Source organism: Sminthopsis crassicaudata, chromosome 1 (genome assembly GCF_048593235.1).
Source record: "Sminthopsis crassicaudata isolate SCR6 chromosome 1, ASM4859323v1, whole genome shotgun sequence".
In the NCBI taxonomy this organism is placed as follows: domain Eukaryota; kingdom Metazoa; phylum Chordata; class Mammalia; order Dasyuromorphia; family Dasyuridae; genus Sminthopsis; species Sminthopsis crassicaudata.
Window position 1 is genome coordinate 316,362,207 of NC_133617.1, and position 12,880 is coordinate 316,375,086.

The following is a 12,880-nucleotide window of genomic DNA, read 5'->3' on the forward strand; positions in this document are numbered from 1 at the left end:
CTAGTTCATCATTATACACTTCAACAACAATACTATATGAGTATGTATTCTGATGGATGTGGATATCTTCAACATAGAGAAGAGCTAATCCAATTCCAATTGATCAATGATGGACAGAATCAGCTACACCCAGAAAAGGAACACTGGGAAATGAGTGTAAACTGTTAGCATCTTTTGTTTTTCTCCCCAGGTTATTTATACCTTCCGAATCCAATTCTTCCTTTGCAACAAGAACAAGAACAAGAACAACAACAACAACAAAATTAGGCTCTGCACATATATATTGTACCTAGGATATACTATAATATATTTAATATGTATGGAAATGCCTGCCAACTAGGGGAGGGAGTGGAGGGAACGAGGGGAAAAATTCAGAAAAGAAAGGAGTACAATGGATAATGTAAAAAAGTACCTATGCATATGTACTGTCAAAGTGTTATAATTATAAAATTAATTAAAAAAAAGAAAAAATATGGGGGTAGACAAATTTGAAATAGCACTACACTTAATAAAATTCAGATGTATTAAATCTGTTTTCAAATTATACTTCTTTTAGCCAGACACCATATCTGAATTAATAATCCTCAAGGTCTGACTTAAATATCATATCTTTAAAGTAACTTTCTTTGGTTCCCAGATGCAAAAGTGATTTCACTCTGCTCTTAACTCTTAGAGAAGTTAGTTTTAATATTTTGTTTATATTATTTATGTGCTGTAATAATCTATGTTAATTATCCCTTTTAGCCATTTTAAAAAAACTTTTTCAGAGGAGAGAAAATTCCTGATATAACTTTTTATATTCCCCATCATCATCATCATCATCATCATCATCATCATCATCATCATCATCATCATCATCATCATTTGTATGTGTGTTAAGGGCTTTCAATTTGTTATTTTGCTGGAAAGATGATGGCATTTTTAAGTGACTCCTTAAAAGATATAGTTTGTGTAGAGGACCAAAACTCTATATAGGTACACTTGAATCTAAGAATAAGGATAAATTCCTATGCCATGTGAGACAATAGCTTTATTAGCATAATATTTGGATCATGGCTCTCTTCACCTTTGGTGCTTGTTGAATATTTGGTAGTAAGAAAATCTTGGGCAAAGATTGGGGAGTGCAGTGAGAGAAGGGAGAGTGACTTGGCGAGAGGATGAGGAAGACAAAGGCTGGAGACTACAGACTCCAGAATCCAGGATATATGTTTGGCAAGCCTCCTGGCAGCTTGCCTGCCTCCACTTCTCCTCCTAAAGATCAAGGCCTTTAATTTATCCTGACTCTGGCTGATGCTGAAGCCCTCCAGGGAGCTAACCCATACTTACAGTTTGTATATTGCAACTCATATATGAGTTCCCTAATTATGTCACTATCCTCATTGTTCACCACATTCAATACATGTGTATTTTTATATGTGTTAAATGTGTGGGTGTACATTCATTTAGGTAAGTGGAAAGTGAAGGAGTTTGAATACCATTCTGGAGGGCTTCCTCTAGTTGTTGTGGAAAACAAAATATGCATCAGTTTTCTTTCACTTTCCCTATAAATCATCACAAATATATATATAGATGGAGTCCAAACCCTAATTGTATGGTTGAGAATACTAAAGGCAAGAGACCTCAAAAAGCTAACAACTGATAAAAATAAGATTTAAATCATTTCTATTATTCACTCATCCATAAGATAATAAAATTTTTGCTCCTATAATCACAATTATTATCTGCATGTCTTTTTAGCCTTTTTTCCCCTGTACATATTATTCACAAGTAATAAACTGTAGCCTGTGAAGGGCCTCAGATAGTGGGGGAACTCTGGGTAAGGTATAAGACCCTTCAGCCCAGAGAGAATGTGCTGACAAAGTCTGGTTTGGCTCCTCATTTCTCTTTGGTGCTCTCACTCTTCCTGAGAAGTCAGAGGAGGGCATGTTCTACTTGAAACAAGAGATACTTACAATTAAGAGGAATATACATATCAATAGTAGGATGCTTATAGTTAACACATGCACAGTGTGCTGTGGTGATTTAGTACTACCATAGTTAGCAATTGCAAAGTGTGCATTGATGATGTGATGATGTAATGGTTCTATAGTTTACACATTCTCAATGTGCTGTAGTTATGTAATCATACTAAACTATTTAAGGGCTAAGAGGACTTGAAATGGAAGGACTTCTTCTTTGACCATTCTTCTTTGTCTCCTGCCTTTATCACTTCTCCATTAAGACCAAGGACTTGAGATGGTCCCAACATCCTCCAGAAAGTTACTCTGAATGGTATATTTTGGTACCCCAGTATGGGGGCTCTAGAAAGCATAGTATATTTTTACACTCAAATTTGTGGGCTCTAGAAAGCACACTACAGTAGCAGGCTCATGCCAACATTTATCTTTATATTGTAATTTCTGATAGACCTCCAAATGTTTAATTGAATGTAATTCATTCCAAACATACTTACATAGCAACACAACTCCATGTGTTCTTTACTTTCAAGTTGTTTAACAGAAACATATGTATACTAAGATATATATATATATATATATATATATATATATATATATATATATATATATATATATATAACTCTAAATATTTTTATATTAAAAATTCAATAATTTTAAATTAATTAAATCTAACTTTAACTATATTTAAAAATATTTAAATACCAACTTTTCTACTGATAGATATGAATAAGCTTTATAAATAATCTTATGTAGTAACATTAAATATGCCTATGTTAGATACCTTTCCAAGTAAGCATGGAAATATTCTAAACTTTGCATTTCTAAAACATTCCTAAAGGTATTTAAATATCTGATATAAATTTTTCTGTAAAACTAGTATGGGAGAAACTAGACATTGACCTACATCCAATACCATATACAAAAATAAAGTCAAAATGGGTTCATGATTTAGACATAGAGAGTAATATTATAAGCAAATTAGAATAACATAGGATAGTTTACATCAGATTTGTGGGAAAGAAAGGAATTTGTGATTAAAGAAGAATAGAAATTCATAATTGAACTCCAAATAGATAATTTTAATTATATGAAATTAAAAGTTTTTGTACAAACAAATCTAATGCAAACAAGATTAGAAGGAAAGCAATATATTGGGAAAAAATTTACATTTAAGATTTCTGATAAATGCCTCGTTTCTAAAATATATATAGAGGATTGATTTAAATCTATAAGAATTCAATCCTTTCTCCAACTGACAAATGATCAAAGAATATGAACAGACAATTTTCAGATGAAGAAATTAAAATAATTTCTAGTCATATGAAAAGGTACTCTAAGTAACTATTGATCAGAGAAATGCAAATTAAGACAACTCTGAGATTCTATATACCTCTCAGATTGACTAAGATGACAGCAAAAGATAATGAAGAATATTGGAGGAATTGTGGGAAAACTAGGGAACTAATGTATTGTTGGTGGAAATGTGAATGGATCCAGGCATTCTGGAGAGCAATTTGCAACTATGCTCCTTCCCTTATTTTCCAGGGTTATTCATACTTTTGTCACGCACTTCTATTCCTATCCCAGAACATTGATTCAGTGCCCAAAAGGGTGGCCACAAATTGAGAAAATAATTGTTCCCACAAGAATAAAGAACATCTGTATTGTTCCAAGAGATGTTAACCATGAGAACTATATCAATATTTAAGAATGATTGTATTTTGAGCTAATCTTTTTCATTTATATGTGGCCCCAGAAAAAGCAGCATTAAGCCCTTCTTCTGCTTGCAAGTGTTGTCCTCTCTCTGAATTTGATTAAGTTTCTGTATGTGTCCTGAATCTCTTGTCTCTAGACTGCTTTGTAAAGTTCTAGTAACCTACAAATTAGAGACTGGAGTCTTTCCAGGTGATGTGGAGAGATCTATAAAATGGTGAATGGAAGGGATCAGAGAGGTTAACTGTTTAGGGGAGAGTGTTTCCTTGTATCTCTATAGATGGAGAAGGAATCAAATGGATGCCAATGAGCTTTAATCACCCTGTCCATCCAAGAGAAATGGAGAAGACCTTTGAAACAAAGGAAAAGATCCAAGAAACATCTGGTGGTTCCATCTTTGACTACATGTGCCATTGAAATTGCATGGCTGTTAACCCAATGTATATGGCATTGACTCATGAAATAAAAAATTATTAATGAGACTGCTGTAGGACTTCAAAATCTGCAGGATCATTGGATTTTCAGACACATGATGAGACAGTTGCAAGACTTCAAAACCTACAGGAATCCTTCTATTCCCTGATATATGAAGTAATGGACAATATATTGGTTTTGGACTATCTCTTGGCTGCTGAAGGAGGTGTGTGTGTGTGTGTGTGTGTGTGTGTGTGTGTGTGTGTGTGTGTGTGTGTGTATGATTGTTATTTATATATCTTCCTTCTAAAAGTTATGGACATGTGTAATTCTTCTTGTGGATTCATATTGTTTGTTACATCACTACTAGTGTGGGTTATATTACTATGTGTTTGTGTAATACCTCCCATGCTGATGGATTTATGTATACCTGTTTCAAGTAAAACAAAAGAAAGCAGAAGATATAAAGGGCCACATGGTGGGAAAACTCTGTATGAGGTATAACACCCTTTAGCCCAGAGGAAACGTGCAAAAAGTATCTGGTTTGGGTCCCTATTTTCCCTATGGAATTTCTCTCCTTCCTCCCTAAGAAGTACAGGGATGAGATTTCCTGTGTTCTACTTGAAGCAAGGATACTTAAAGCAGGGTACTTATTCAATGTGATTGATGAGATAATGGTTCTCTAGTTCACATATACTTAGTGTGAAATAATGATGTAATAACTCTAGTATGATATAGTGATGTAATCACTCTAGTTGGCATATACTTAGTGTGATGTAATAATGTAATCAGACTGAGGTATTTAAGGGCTGAGAGGACTGGAGATGAGCGCTCAATCTCAGACTCAGACTCAAACTCAGACACAGAGGAGACACAGATGAGGACTCAGGCACAGAGGAGGCACAGAAGATGGAGACAGAAACAGAGATCCTTCTGGTGGCTTTCCTGCCTTCATCACTCCTCCACTGAAGACCAAGGTTCATCCAGAGATCCTCCAGAGAGCTAGTACAGATGTTACATTTTAGCACACAAACAGGGACATCCAAAAGGATATTACAACTCTAGAACAAAGGAAGTTAAAGAACCAAAAGAGTTGACAGTATAGCTCCCTTATTGGAAGAAATAAAGCATTTTATCCACTTATCATTTAATTTCTAAAAGAAATTGTTGTTTGTTAAAATGTCTTCTTTCAACCAAATGTTCAGAAAGTACTGAGGGGAAAAAGAAGCAGCTTCTAGAAAATATGTTTTTCAATTCCATCTGCTTTGTTCTTAAAGAAATAAGTACAAAATCCATCCACTGTAATATTTCACTGTTTAATAGTCAAATAAACAACAAACAGAAATTTCCTGTCACTTACAAATTATGGTTTTTCCCTGGTGTAAATCCTGCTATTCTAATGATGTTTCTTACTCTATTCTATAGCAAATTTTGATTGTAAAAAATAGAACTATCACTCAGAAATGAAAACTATATTCATTTGTGTTAGGAAAATACAATTTAGAGAAGGAATCGTTGAAGTAATATATGCAAACAGAGCAGTTTTAAAACCATGTGATCTCCCTGATTGCTTGTTCTCTTAAAGAATACTGAATTATTCTCATGTCACTTCACTGAAAGAATCAAGTGGAGAATCTGTTTACATCTACTGCAAGACCATGTAATCAACAAGGAAGTTTAAAGTACTATTTTCATTATTACAGTCCATTTACATTTGGAGTAGTCAGCAAAACCTTTTATTCATGTAACATAGCAAGGCTTGCAGAATGCACTACTTGTGTTATCTGGATAGATATTCTTCCTCTCCAAAAATAGTAACTACAGTTTTGTTTTAGGGGCTGTGAGGAAGTATTATATGAGCTTGTTTAGTTTTCTAATTCATACTGTTTTCTAATTCTCAATTCATCAGATAATCTTTTTCTGTACTATATATTGTCCTAGCTGATAGAATCAGAATAAAAAATTACATCCTAAAATATTGCCTCTGACCCAAAGTGACTAAGGAAATGAAAAAATCAGAGGAAACAACAGAACTGAAAGCTATCTTAGAGATAAAGTCATTAGAAATATGCTTTGATATTATTTTTTATTAATTTTTATAATTATAACATTTTTTGACAGTACATAAGCATAGGTAATTTTTTTTACATTATCCCTTCTGTTCCAAATTTTCCCCCTCCTTCCCTCCACCCCCTACCCTAGATGGCAGGCATTCCCATACATATTAAATATCTTATAGTATATCCTAGGTACAATATATATATATATATATATATATATATATATATGTGTGTGTATGTGTGTGTGTGTGTGTGTGTGTGTGTGTGTGTGTGTGTGTGTGCAGAACCGAATTTTGTTGTTGTTGTTGCAAAGGAAGAATTATATTCGGAAGGTAAAAATAATCTGGGAAGAAAAACAAAAAAAAATTATGCTTTGATTTTAAAATGGTTTTTCCTATGGATTCATAATCTATTTGGTCTTTTTTATAATTATTATTTTTGGTAATAAAAACTAATACAGTATTCATGTTAGATGGCCTCAAACATCTTTCCTGTTTTTAAAGTTATGAATTTGTGACCATTTTGTCCATATAACAAAAACTATTTCATCTAAATTATTTAACAATTGTGAATTTGTCAGAGGTTTTCTCCTCTTTATATATGGCAGAACTTTACTCATGCTTCCTCTAATTTGTTCATCTTATTTTATGAATATTTATATTATGAAGGTTTCCAGAAGTGACCAGGCAAAAACTGTTTCTAAGGGTTTTTCAAGTATTGGGAAATTCATATGTATACCATCACTCAGACTATATTTTCATTCATTTCCTATAAGCACCCACCTCATCCCATAGGTCACTGTAAAAAATGAATAAGAATACTAATTTGCAATACCCAACAAGTATAGGTAAAAAATCATAGAATTATAAACTTTAAGATCTGTGTGGTAAATGTAAGCCATTTTAATACAATCTAAACTGAGAAAGGATGTTCTACAATTTTGTCTATTTCTGATTTTATTATTTTAGTGAACAAAAATGTCTTGTGTCCATTTACTATTTTTTTTTTCTTGTTAGGAGTTTTTTTTTTTTAATTATTATTATTTTAAATTAAAGTTTTATCTAGTTAAATGCCAACGAGATGCCTATCACTAAAAAAGGAACTGTTAAAATTTGCACAAAAGATGCATAATTCTTATTAGTGAAAAAGGATCTCAAGTAATAGTAATTAAATTTTAAATCTATAATTTGCCACTATCTTTGAAACTATGAACTCTGTAAACAATCTGATTTGTCCTTTAATTCCTTTCTTTCCCCCATGAGGCACACCAGTGTCCTATAATGCCTTTTTTTTTTTTTTTTTTTTTTTTTTTATTTGGAGATGTTTGTTTTCTCACTGCTAGCAAGTATACAGAAAGCAAAAACCTAAACCTGTGGATTTCATGATAGTCATGGAATACTTATTCAGACATAGAAATATTATTAATTGAAGGCTATAATTGAAGGACTGATTTTGTGAAGCAAGATGAATTTTTATCTTATGATATTGTTTTACATTGTCTTTCTCTATTGAGAAATGTGGAAAAGAAATGTTATTACATTTGTATATGTCACTAAAAAAGAGTGTCAAAATCTTTGCCTTTGTTGAGTGGTCATTTCCAGTTTGGTAACAAATAATCTTATGTAAGAGATTCAGGGGGGAAAAAGTGGGAAAAAAACAATATTTCCTTTAGTACCTTGAAAATTTATAAGAAACGTTTATATCAGAGGTGGAATAAGCAATGTTGGGCAGTAATTCTAAGAAATTATTTTATTTTTCCAATTCACAGATTCTGTTTTCCTGGGAGTTATTTACCTTTTCCAATTCACCAATTCTTTTATCCAGGTAGTTGTTTTCTTTTTCTGCTTTATCTTTTATCAAGTTATATGCCTTATCCAGACTCTCTTGCAAAGTTTTCCTTTCCTTTTCCTATTCATTTAAGATCATTTTTTAATTTGTTCTAGGAGAGCTTTTTGTGGTGGGGACCAGGTCAAATCTACCTTTGGGGCTTTATCTGGAGAAAATCTGACTTTAGTCTCCTCAGAGTCTGAAAGTCTGAAATCTGTTTTCTTTCATTATAGAAAGTATCTTTAGTTAGAACTCACTTTTTCTCAAAAACAAAAACAAAAACAAAAACAAAAACAAAAAAACAGTTGGTGTCTGCTCTCAGGGCAAGGAGGTTCCAACCTTCTTCTACAGACTAGCAAGTCACCATGGCTGTGCTGGGATGGGATTGTGCTAAGTAACTCTTAATGTTGGGTGTGTGTGGCCAGGTCCTGTGAGACTCCTGTTTTGGAGCTCACTCTTTACCTTTTGCATTTGAGTTAGATATTTTATAACTTCTCTGCTTGCATCCAGGGCAGAGTAGTGAACACTGTGGTAAATTCCTCTATGTAGATTTTCCACAGCAGGGAGACCACACCCTGTCCCTAGTCTGCTCAGCCTGCTCTGGCCCCCATGCTCTGCCTCCTTGTCTGCACCTAGCCTCTTTCCTTGCCTTCAAACAATCAAAATAGACCTTTTCTGACAATTTTCAAATTTATCAAACATACTTATATAGAAAGATAGATTAAACAAAAGTACTAATTCATCTTCAACCACAGAATTACTTACCTAAATTTTTCAAATAGAATTTTTCTTCATATTATATGTTGCATAATACCCAAATGGACAAACTATTTGGTAACTTATGATATCTAACCATCAAATTGCTCCTTTGGTCAATAGACAGAGAATTGAAGTTAACATAAAAGAGAATGAGTGTCCTTACCCTAATTTGATGAAGTCTCTATCTGGCTCAAATTTTTGGTGCAAGTGCTCTTCTCTCTTCCTTGCTATTGCTCCAGAACCATAAGAGAATTTCCCCCTGCTGTTGCTAATTTACTTTACTAGTTAAATTCTTTCCACCCTTATAGTGGAGTTCTCCTTACATTGGTGCCCTCATGATCTCTTCTCTGCACTCTCTACTGTTAAAAAGCAACAAGAAAAATGACAAAGCAGAAAGCCTACAGTGAATAGATATAGAAATATTCCATTAGGCTGACAAAGAAAAATCAACTACTGGAAGTGTTGGGTGTAGCACAGATTGTTACCTATTTTTCAGTAATCAGAACTTCAGCTAATATCTTCCTTCTAATATAATTATTCTTGTAAATTAGATAATAAGTTAGGATTCTGTCATGTTAAAAAACAACAACCTAGAATTCCTAATCACACCTACTATATTTTTGAAATCCAGGTAAAAGTCATGATTAGTTTCACCTAGAAACCACTTTGGATATTTAAAGTAAGAATACCCCCAAAATTTATTTCTAATGAACTTGGGACATAAATAGTAGCTTGTAAATTTTTCTTGCACATTTGAAGGGCAACAAAAATTATATGAAATATCTAATAGCTACTTTATTAGTCTAAAAGTGCCTTTGATGTAAGTTATTTCAAAAGAGCCAAGTAATATAACAACTAGAATAATGAACCTGAGATTAGGGAATTTAAGTTCAAATCCAGCCTTGCATAGCTGTATTATATTGGGCCCAATAAAATTGGGCATTTAAATCAACTCTCTGCTTTAATTTCTCTCATATTATTATACGGATGGTAATAACAATGCTCTCTTATTGTGTGAAAAGAAAACAAAATAATATTTAGAAACCACTTTGCAAGCCTTAAAGCAATATATGAATGGTAACTTTACCTATAAAAGCAGGATAAAGTGACAGATTATATGAGCACTTTGGAAGAGAAAAGCAATCACAATGAAGTGAGCAAAATACTTTATATCTTTTATTTTTTTATTAATTTTTATAATTATAACATTTTCTTTGATAGTACATATGCATAGGTAGTTTTTTTTTTTTTTTTTTTTTTTTACAACATTATCCCTCCTACTCCTTTCTGTTCTGAGTTTTTCCCCTCCTTCCCTCCACCCCCTCCCCAAGATGGCAGGCATTCCCATACATATTAAATATCTTATAGTATATCTGTTAGGCTCTTACTAAGTGCTAAGTCTGTACTTGACAATTCTCTAGTTCTGGCATTTACTGGGAGTTTTACTTGTGAATTCCTGGGGAAGAGCTTGCATGCTTAGGAGGAGCAAGTTCATTGGCTGAAGTAATTTTTCCCAGATGCCCTTGCATTATCCCACACCCATTCTCTGGGAGGATAAAAGAGGGCAGCTCTGGAGGAAAGAGAGAGTTTTTTTCTGGACGAGACTTGAGGGAGCTCTCTACAGGAAGGGAAGTTGGCTCTCTACAGAAAGAAGAATCTGTCTGAGAGATTTGAGTTGACACAGCAGATCTCCTCCCCGAGAGTGAACAGCAGCTTCTGGAAACAACAGCACGTTACATATTGGTGTCCACAATGTGGGGCAAGGATTTTTGCTTATCCTGGCAAGGATTTATTCTGAGCCCTTCAGAGGAACTAGACCAGACCATTGCAATTTGGTGCCTGAACAGGGACAGACACAATCCTGATTCCAGTGGGAAAGCCTCTGATCCAGATCTCAGTCTCTCTGACCCAGAACTGTGAGTAACAAGGAAACTTTGTTAAAAATTAAGTGAGCATTCTAACAGACAAATAAGGAACTTAACTTGTTAAGGGCTAAACCAGCAATCTCTTATAGTGAAATGGGGCAAACGCCTTCTGTTCAAGGAAAATGTTTAGAGAGCATCATCAAGGTTATGAAAAGCCAAGGATTGATTATAATTTTGGAGGACATTACTGAACTTTTAAAAACTGTGAAGGTCATATGTCCTTGTTTTTCTCTGGAAAAAGAATTGGATCTAGATGAATGGGAATTGGTAGGAAAGCAATTAGGTGAACACTACAATTGCCCTTGTGACATTTTGCCCTTTGGTTCCAGACAAAACTCCATTCCCAAAGATACATTTCATACCTACAATTTAATCCAAATGGCTTTTAAAAATATTATTCTAAACGAAGAGAAGAAGGAGCAAAATGGGGAAGTGTCAACTAAACTAGGTGAAAAGGATGAATCAGATAACAATGAAGTTAAGTACAATTCTGAGCAACAGGAGCATTTCCCATCTCCTCCCTCAATTAACCCTTCAGGGGTAGAGCAAGAAGGAGGAGAGGAAGAGGCAGAAACACAAACAGAATTGTCTGTGAAGCAGTCTAAGCCTATGACAAGATTAGAAAAAGCATTGGTTAAAGCTAAAAGAGAAGGACAGGATATAAGTGATTTTATACATGTATATCCTGTGATTGAAGATATTGACTCTGTAGGTCAAAAAAGGAGAAGATATGCACCTTAAGATTTGAGTAAAATTTAAGATTTGAAGAAAGGTTGTACCCTTTATGGGGCTACATCAGCTTATGTTAAAATGTTACTAGATGGTTTGTCTTATGAAGTCCTAACCCCAAATGATTGGAAATCCATAACAAGGAGATGCCTAGAATCTGGAAAAAATGTGTTATTTCTTGTGGAGTTTCATGAATTATGTAAAATCCAACTCAGATGCAATTTGAAAATAGGAGTTACACAATTCACTTTTGAGCACTTAGCTGGTTAAGGTTGGTATGGAGAGAATTCAGAACAGATTAATTATAGCATGACAATATTGCTAATTAGCTAATTAGCAAATTGCTAAGGCTGCAATAAAAGCTTGGGGTGTCCTCCCTGGACAGAAAGATCAGGGCGTGGCTTTTACTAAAATAGAGCAAGGTCCCAATGAACCTTTTGCAGATTTTGTGGGATGGTTGCAAACTGCTGTCAAAAGAACTATTGGAGAAAATGCAGCTACAGAAATAATGACCAGACATCCGGCTAAGGAAAATGCCAATGAGATTTGCAAAAGAATTATATGGGGATTAGACAAAGATGCTTCTTTAGAGGAGATCATAAGATGCTGTGCTATAGTGGGAACAAATGCTTTTTACACCCGGACAATGATGAACGTGGAAAGACAGGATCCCTCCTGGCAAGGGACTTCTAGAGAAACTTGGCAATGGTTTCAATGTGGAAAAATTGGACATCTAAGAGCTCAGTGTAGGTATGGAGATACAGTGAGAAGACAGGGTAAGAGAAGGCCTAAACCCCATGTCCAAAATGCAACAGAGGAATCCATTGGGCATCAGAGTATAGAATAATTCAGGGAAATGGGATGAGGAGCCCAAGTCCAGGGCCTTGGGCAAAAAAGACTTGGGACATGACGGCAGCTGATGTTACACCCAAATAGCCTTTAGAAGGTCAGGACTCTGATTTGATCAACCAGAAGAAAAGCAATCACATGGCAGAAAGGGATTACCTAATCAGTCAGCCAAAAAGCAATAAGATTGCAAAAATAGATTGTACTTGGGGATAATGCAGGCCGTTTAAACCAACAGGGCTGTGTCCAATGCAAACAACTCCAATGTAATTGCCAGATGAAGAGAAGAGATATAGAAGGTGGTAAATAGAAGGAAATTAGATATGTTAACAGCCTGGGAGAGAGGGTTTTCTTGTATTTCTTCAGATGGAGAAGGAATCAGATGGGTGCCAATGAGTTGTATTCGCCTTATCAATCGGAGAGAGACAGAAAAAGAGAAAGAACTCAAAACAAAGGAGAAAATCTAAGAAACATCTGACACTGAAAGAACATGAGTAATAAGAAGCCTGTTAAAGAATTTTAAAAACCAGCAGGAAGCATTGGATTTCCTAACACAAGATGAGACTAATGGACAATGGACTTATGGAAATTTATAAATTCTCAATTTATGATTATTTGATCATGTTATTTGTTACATACTTCTAGCATG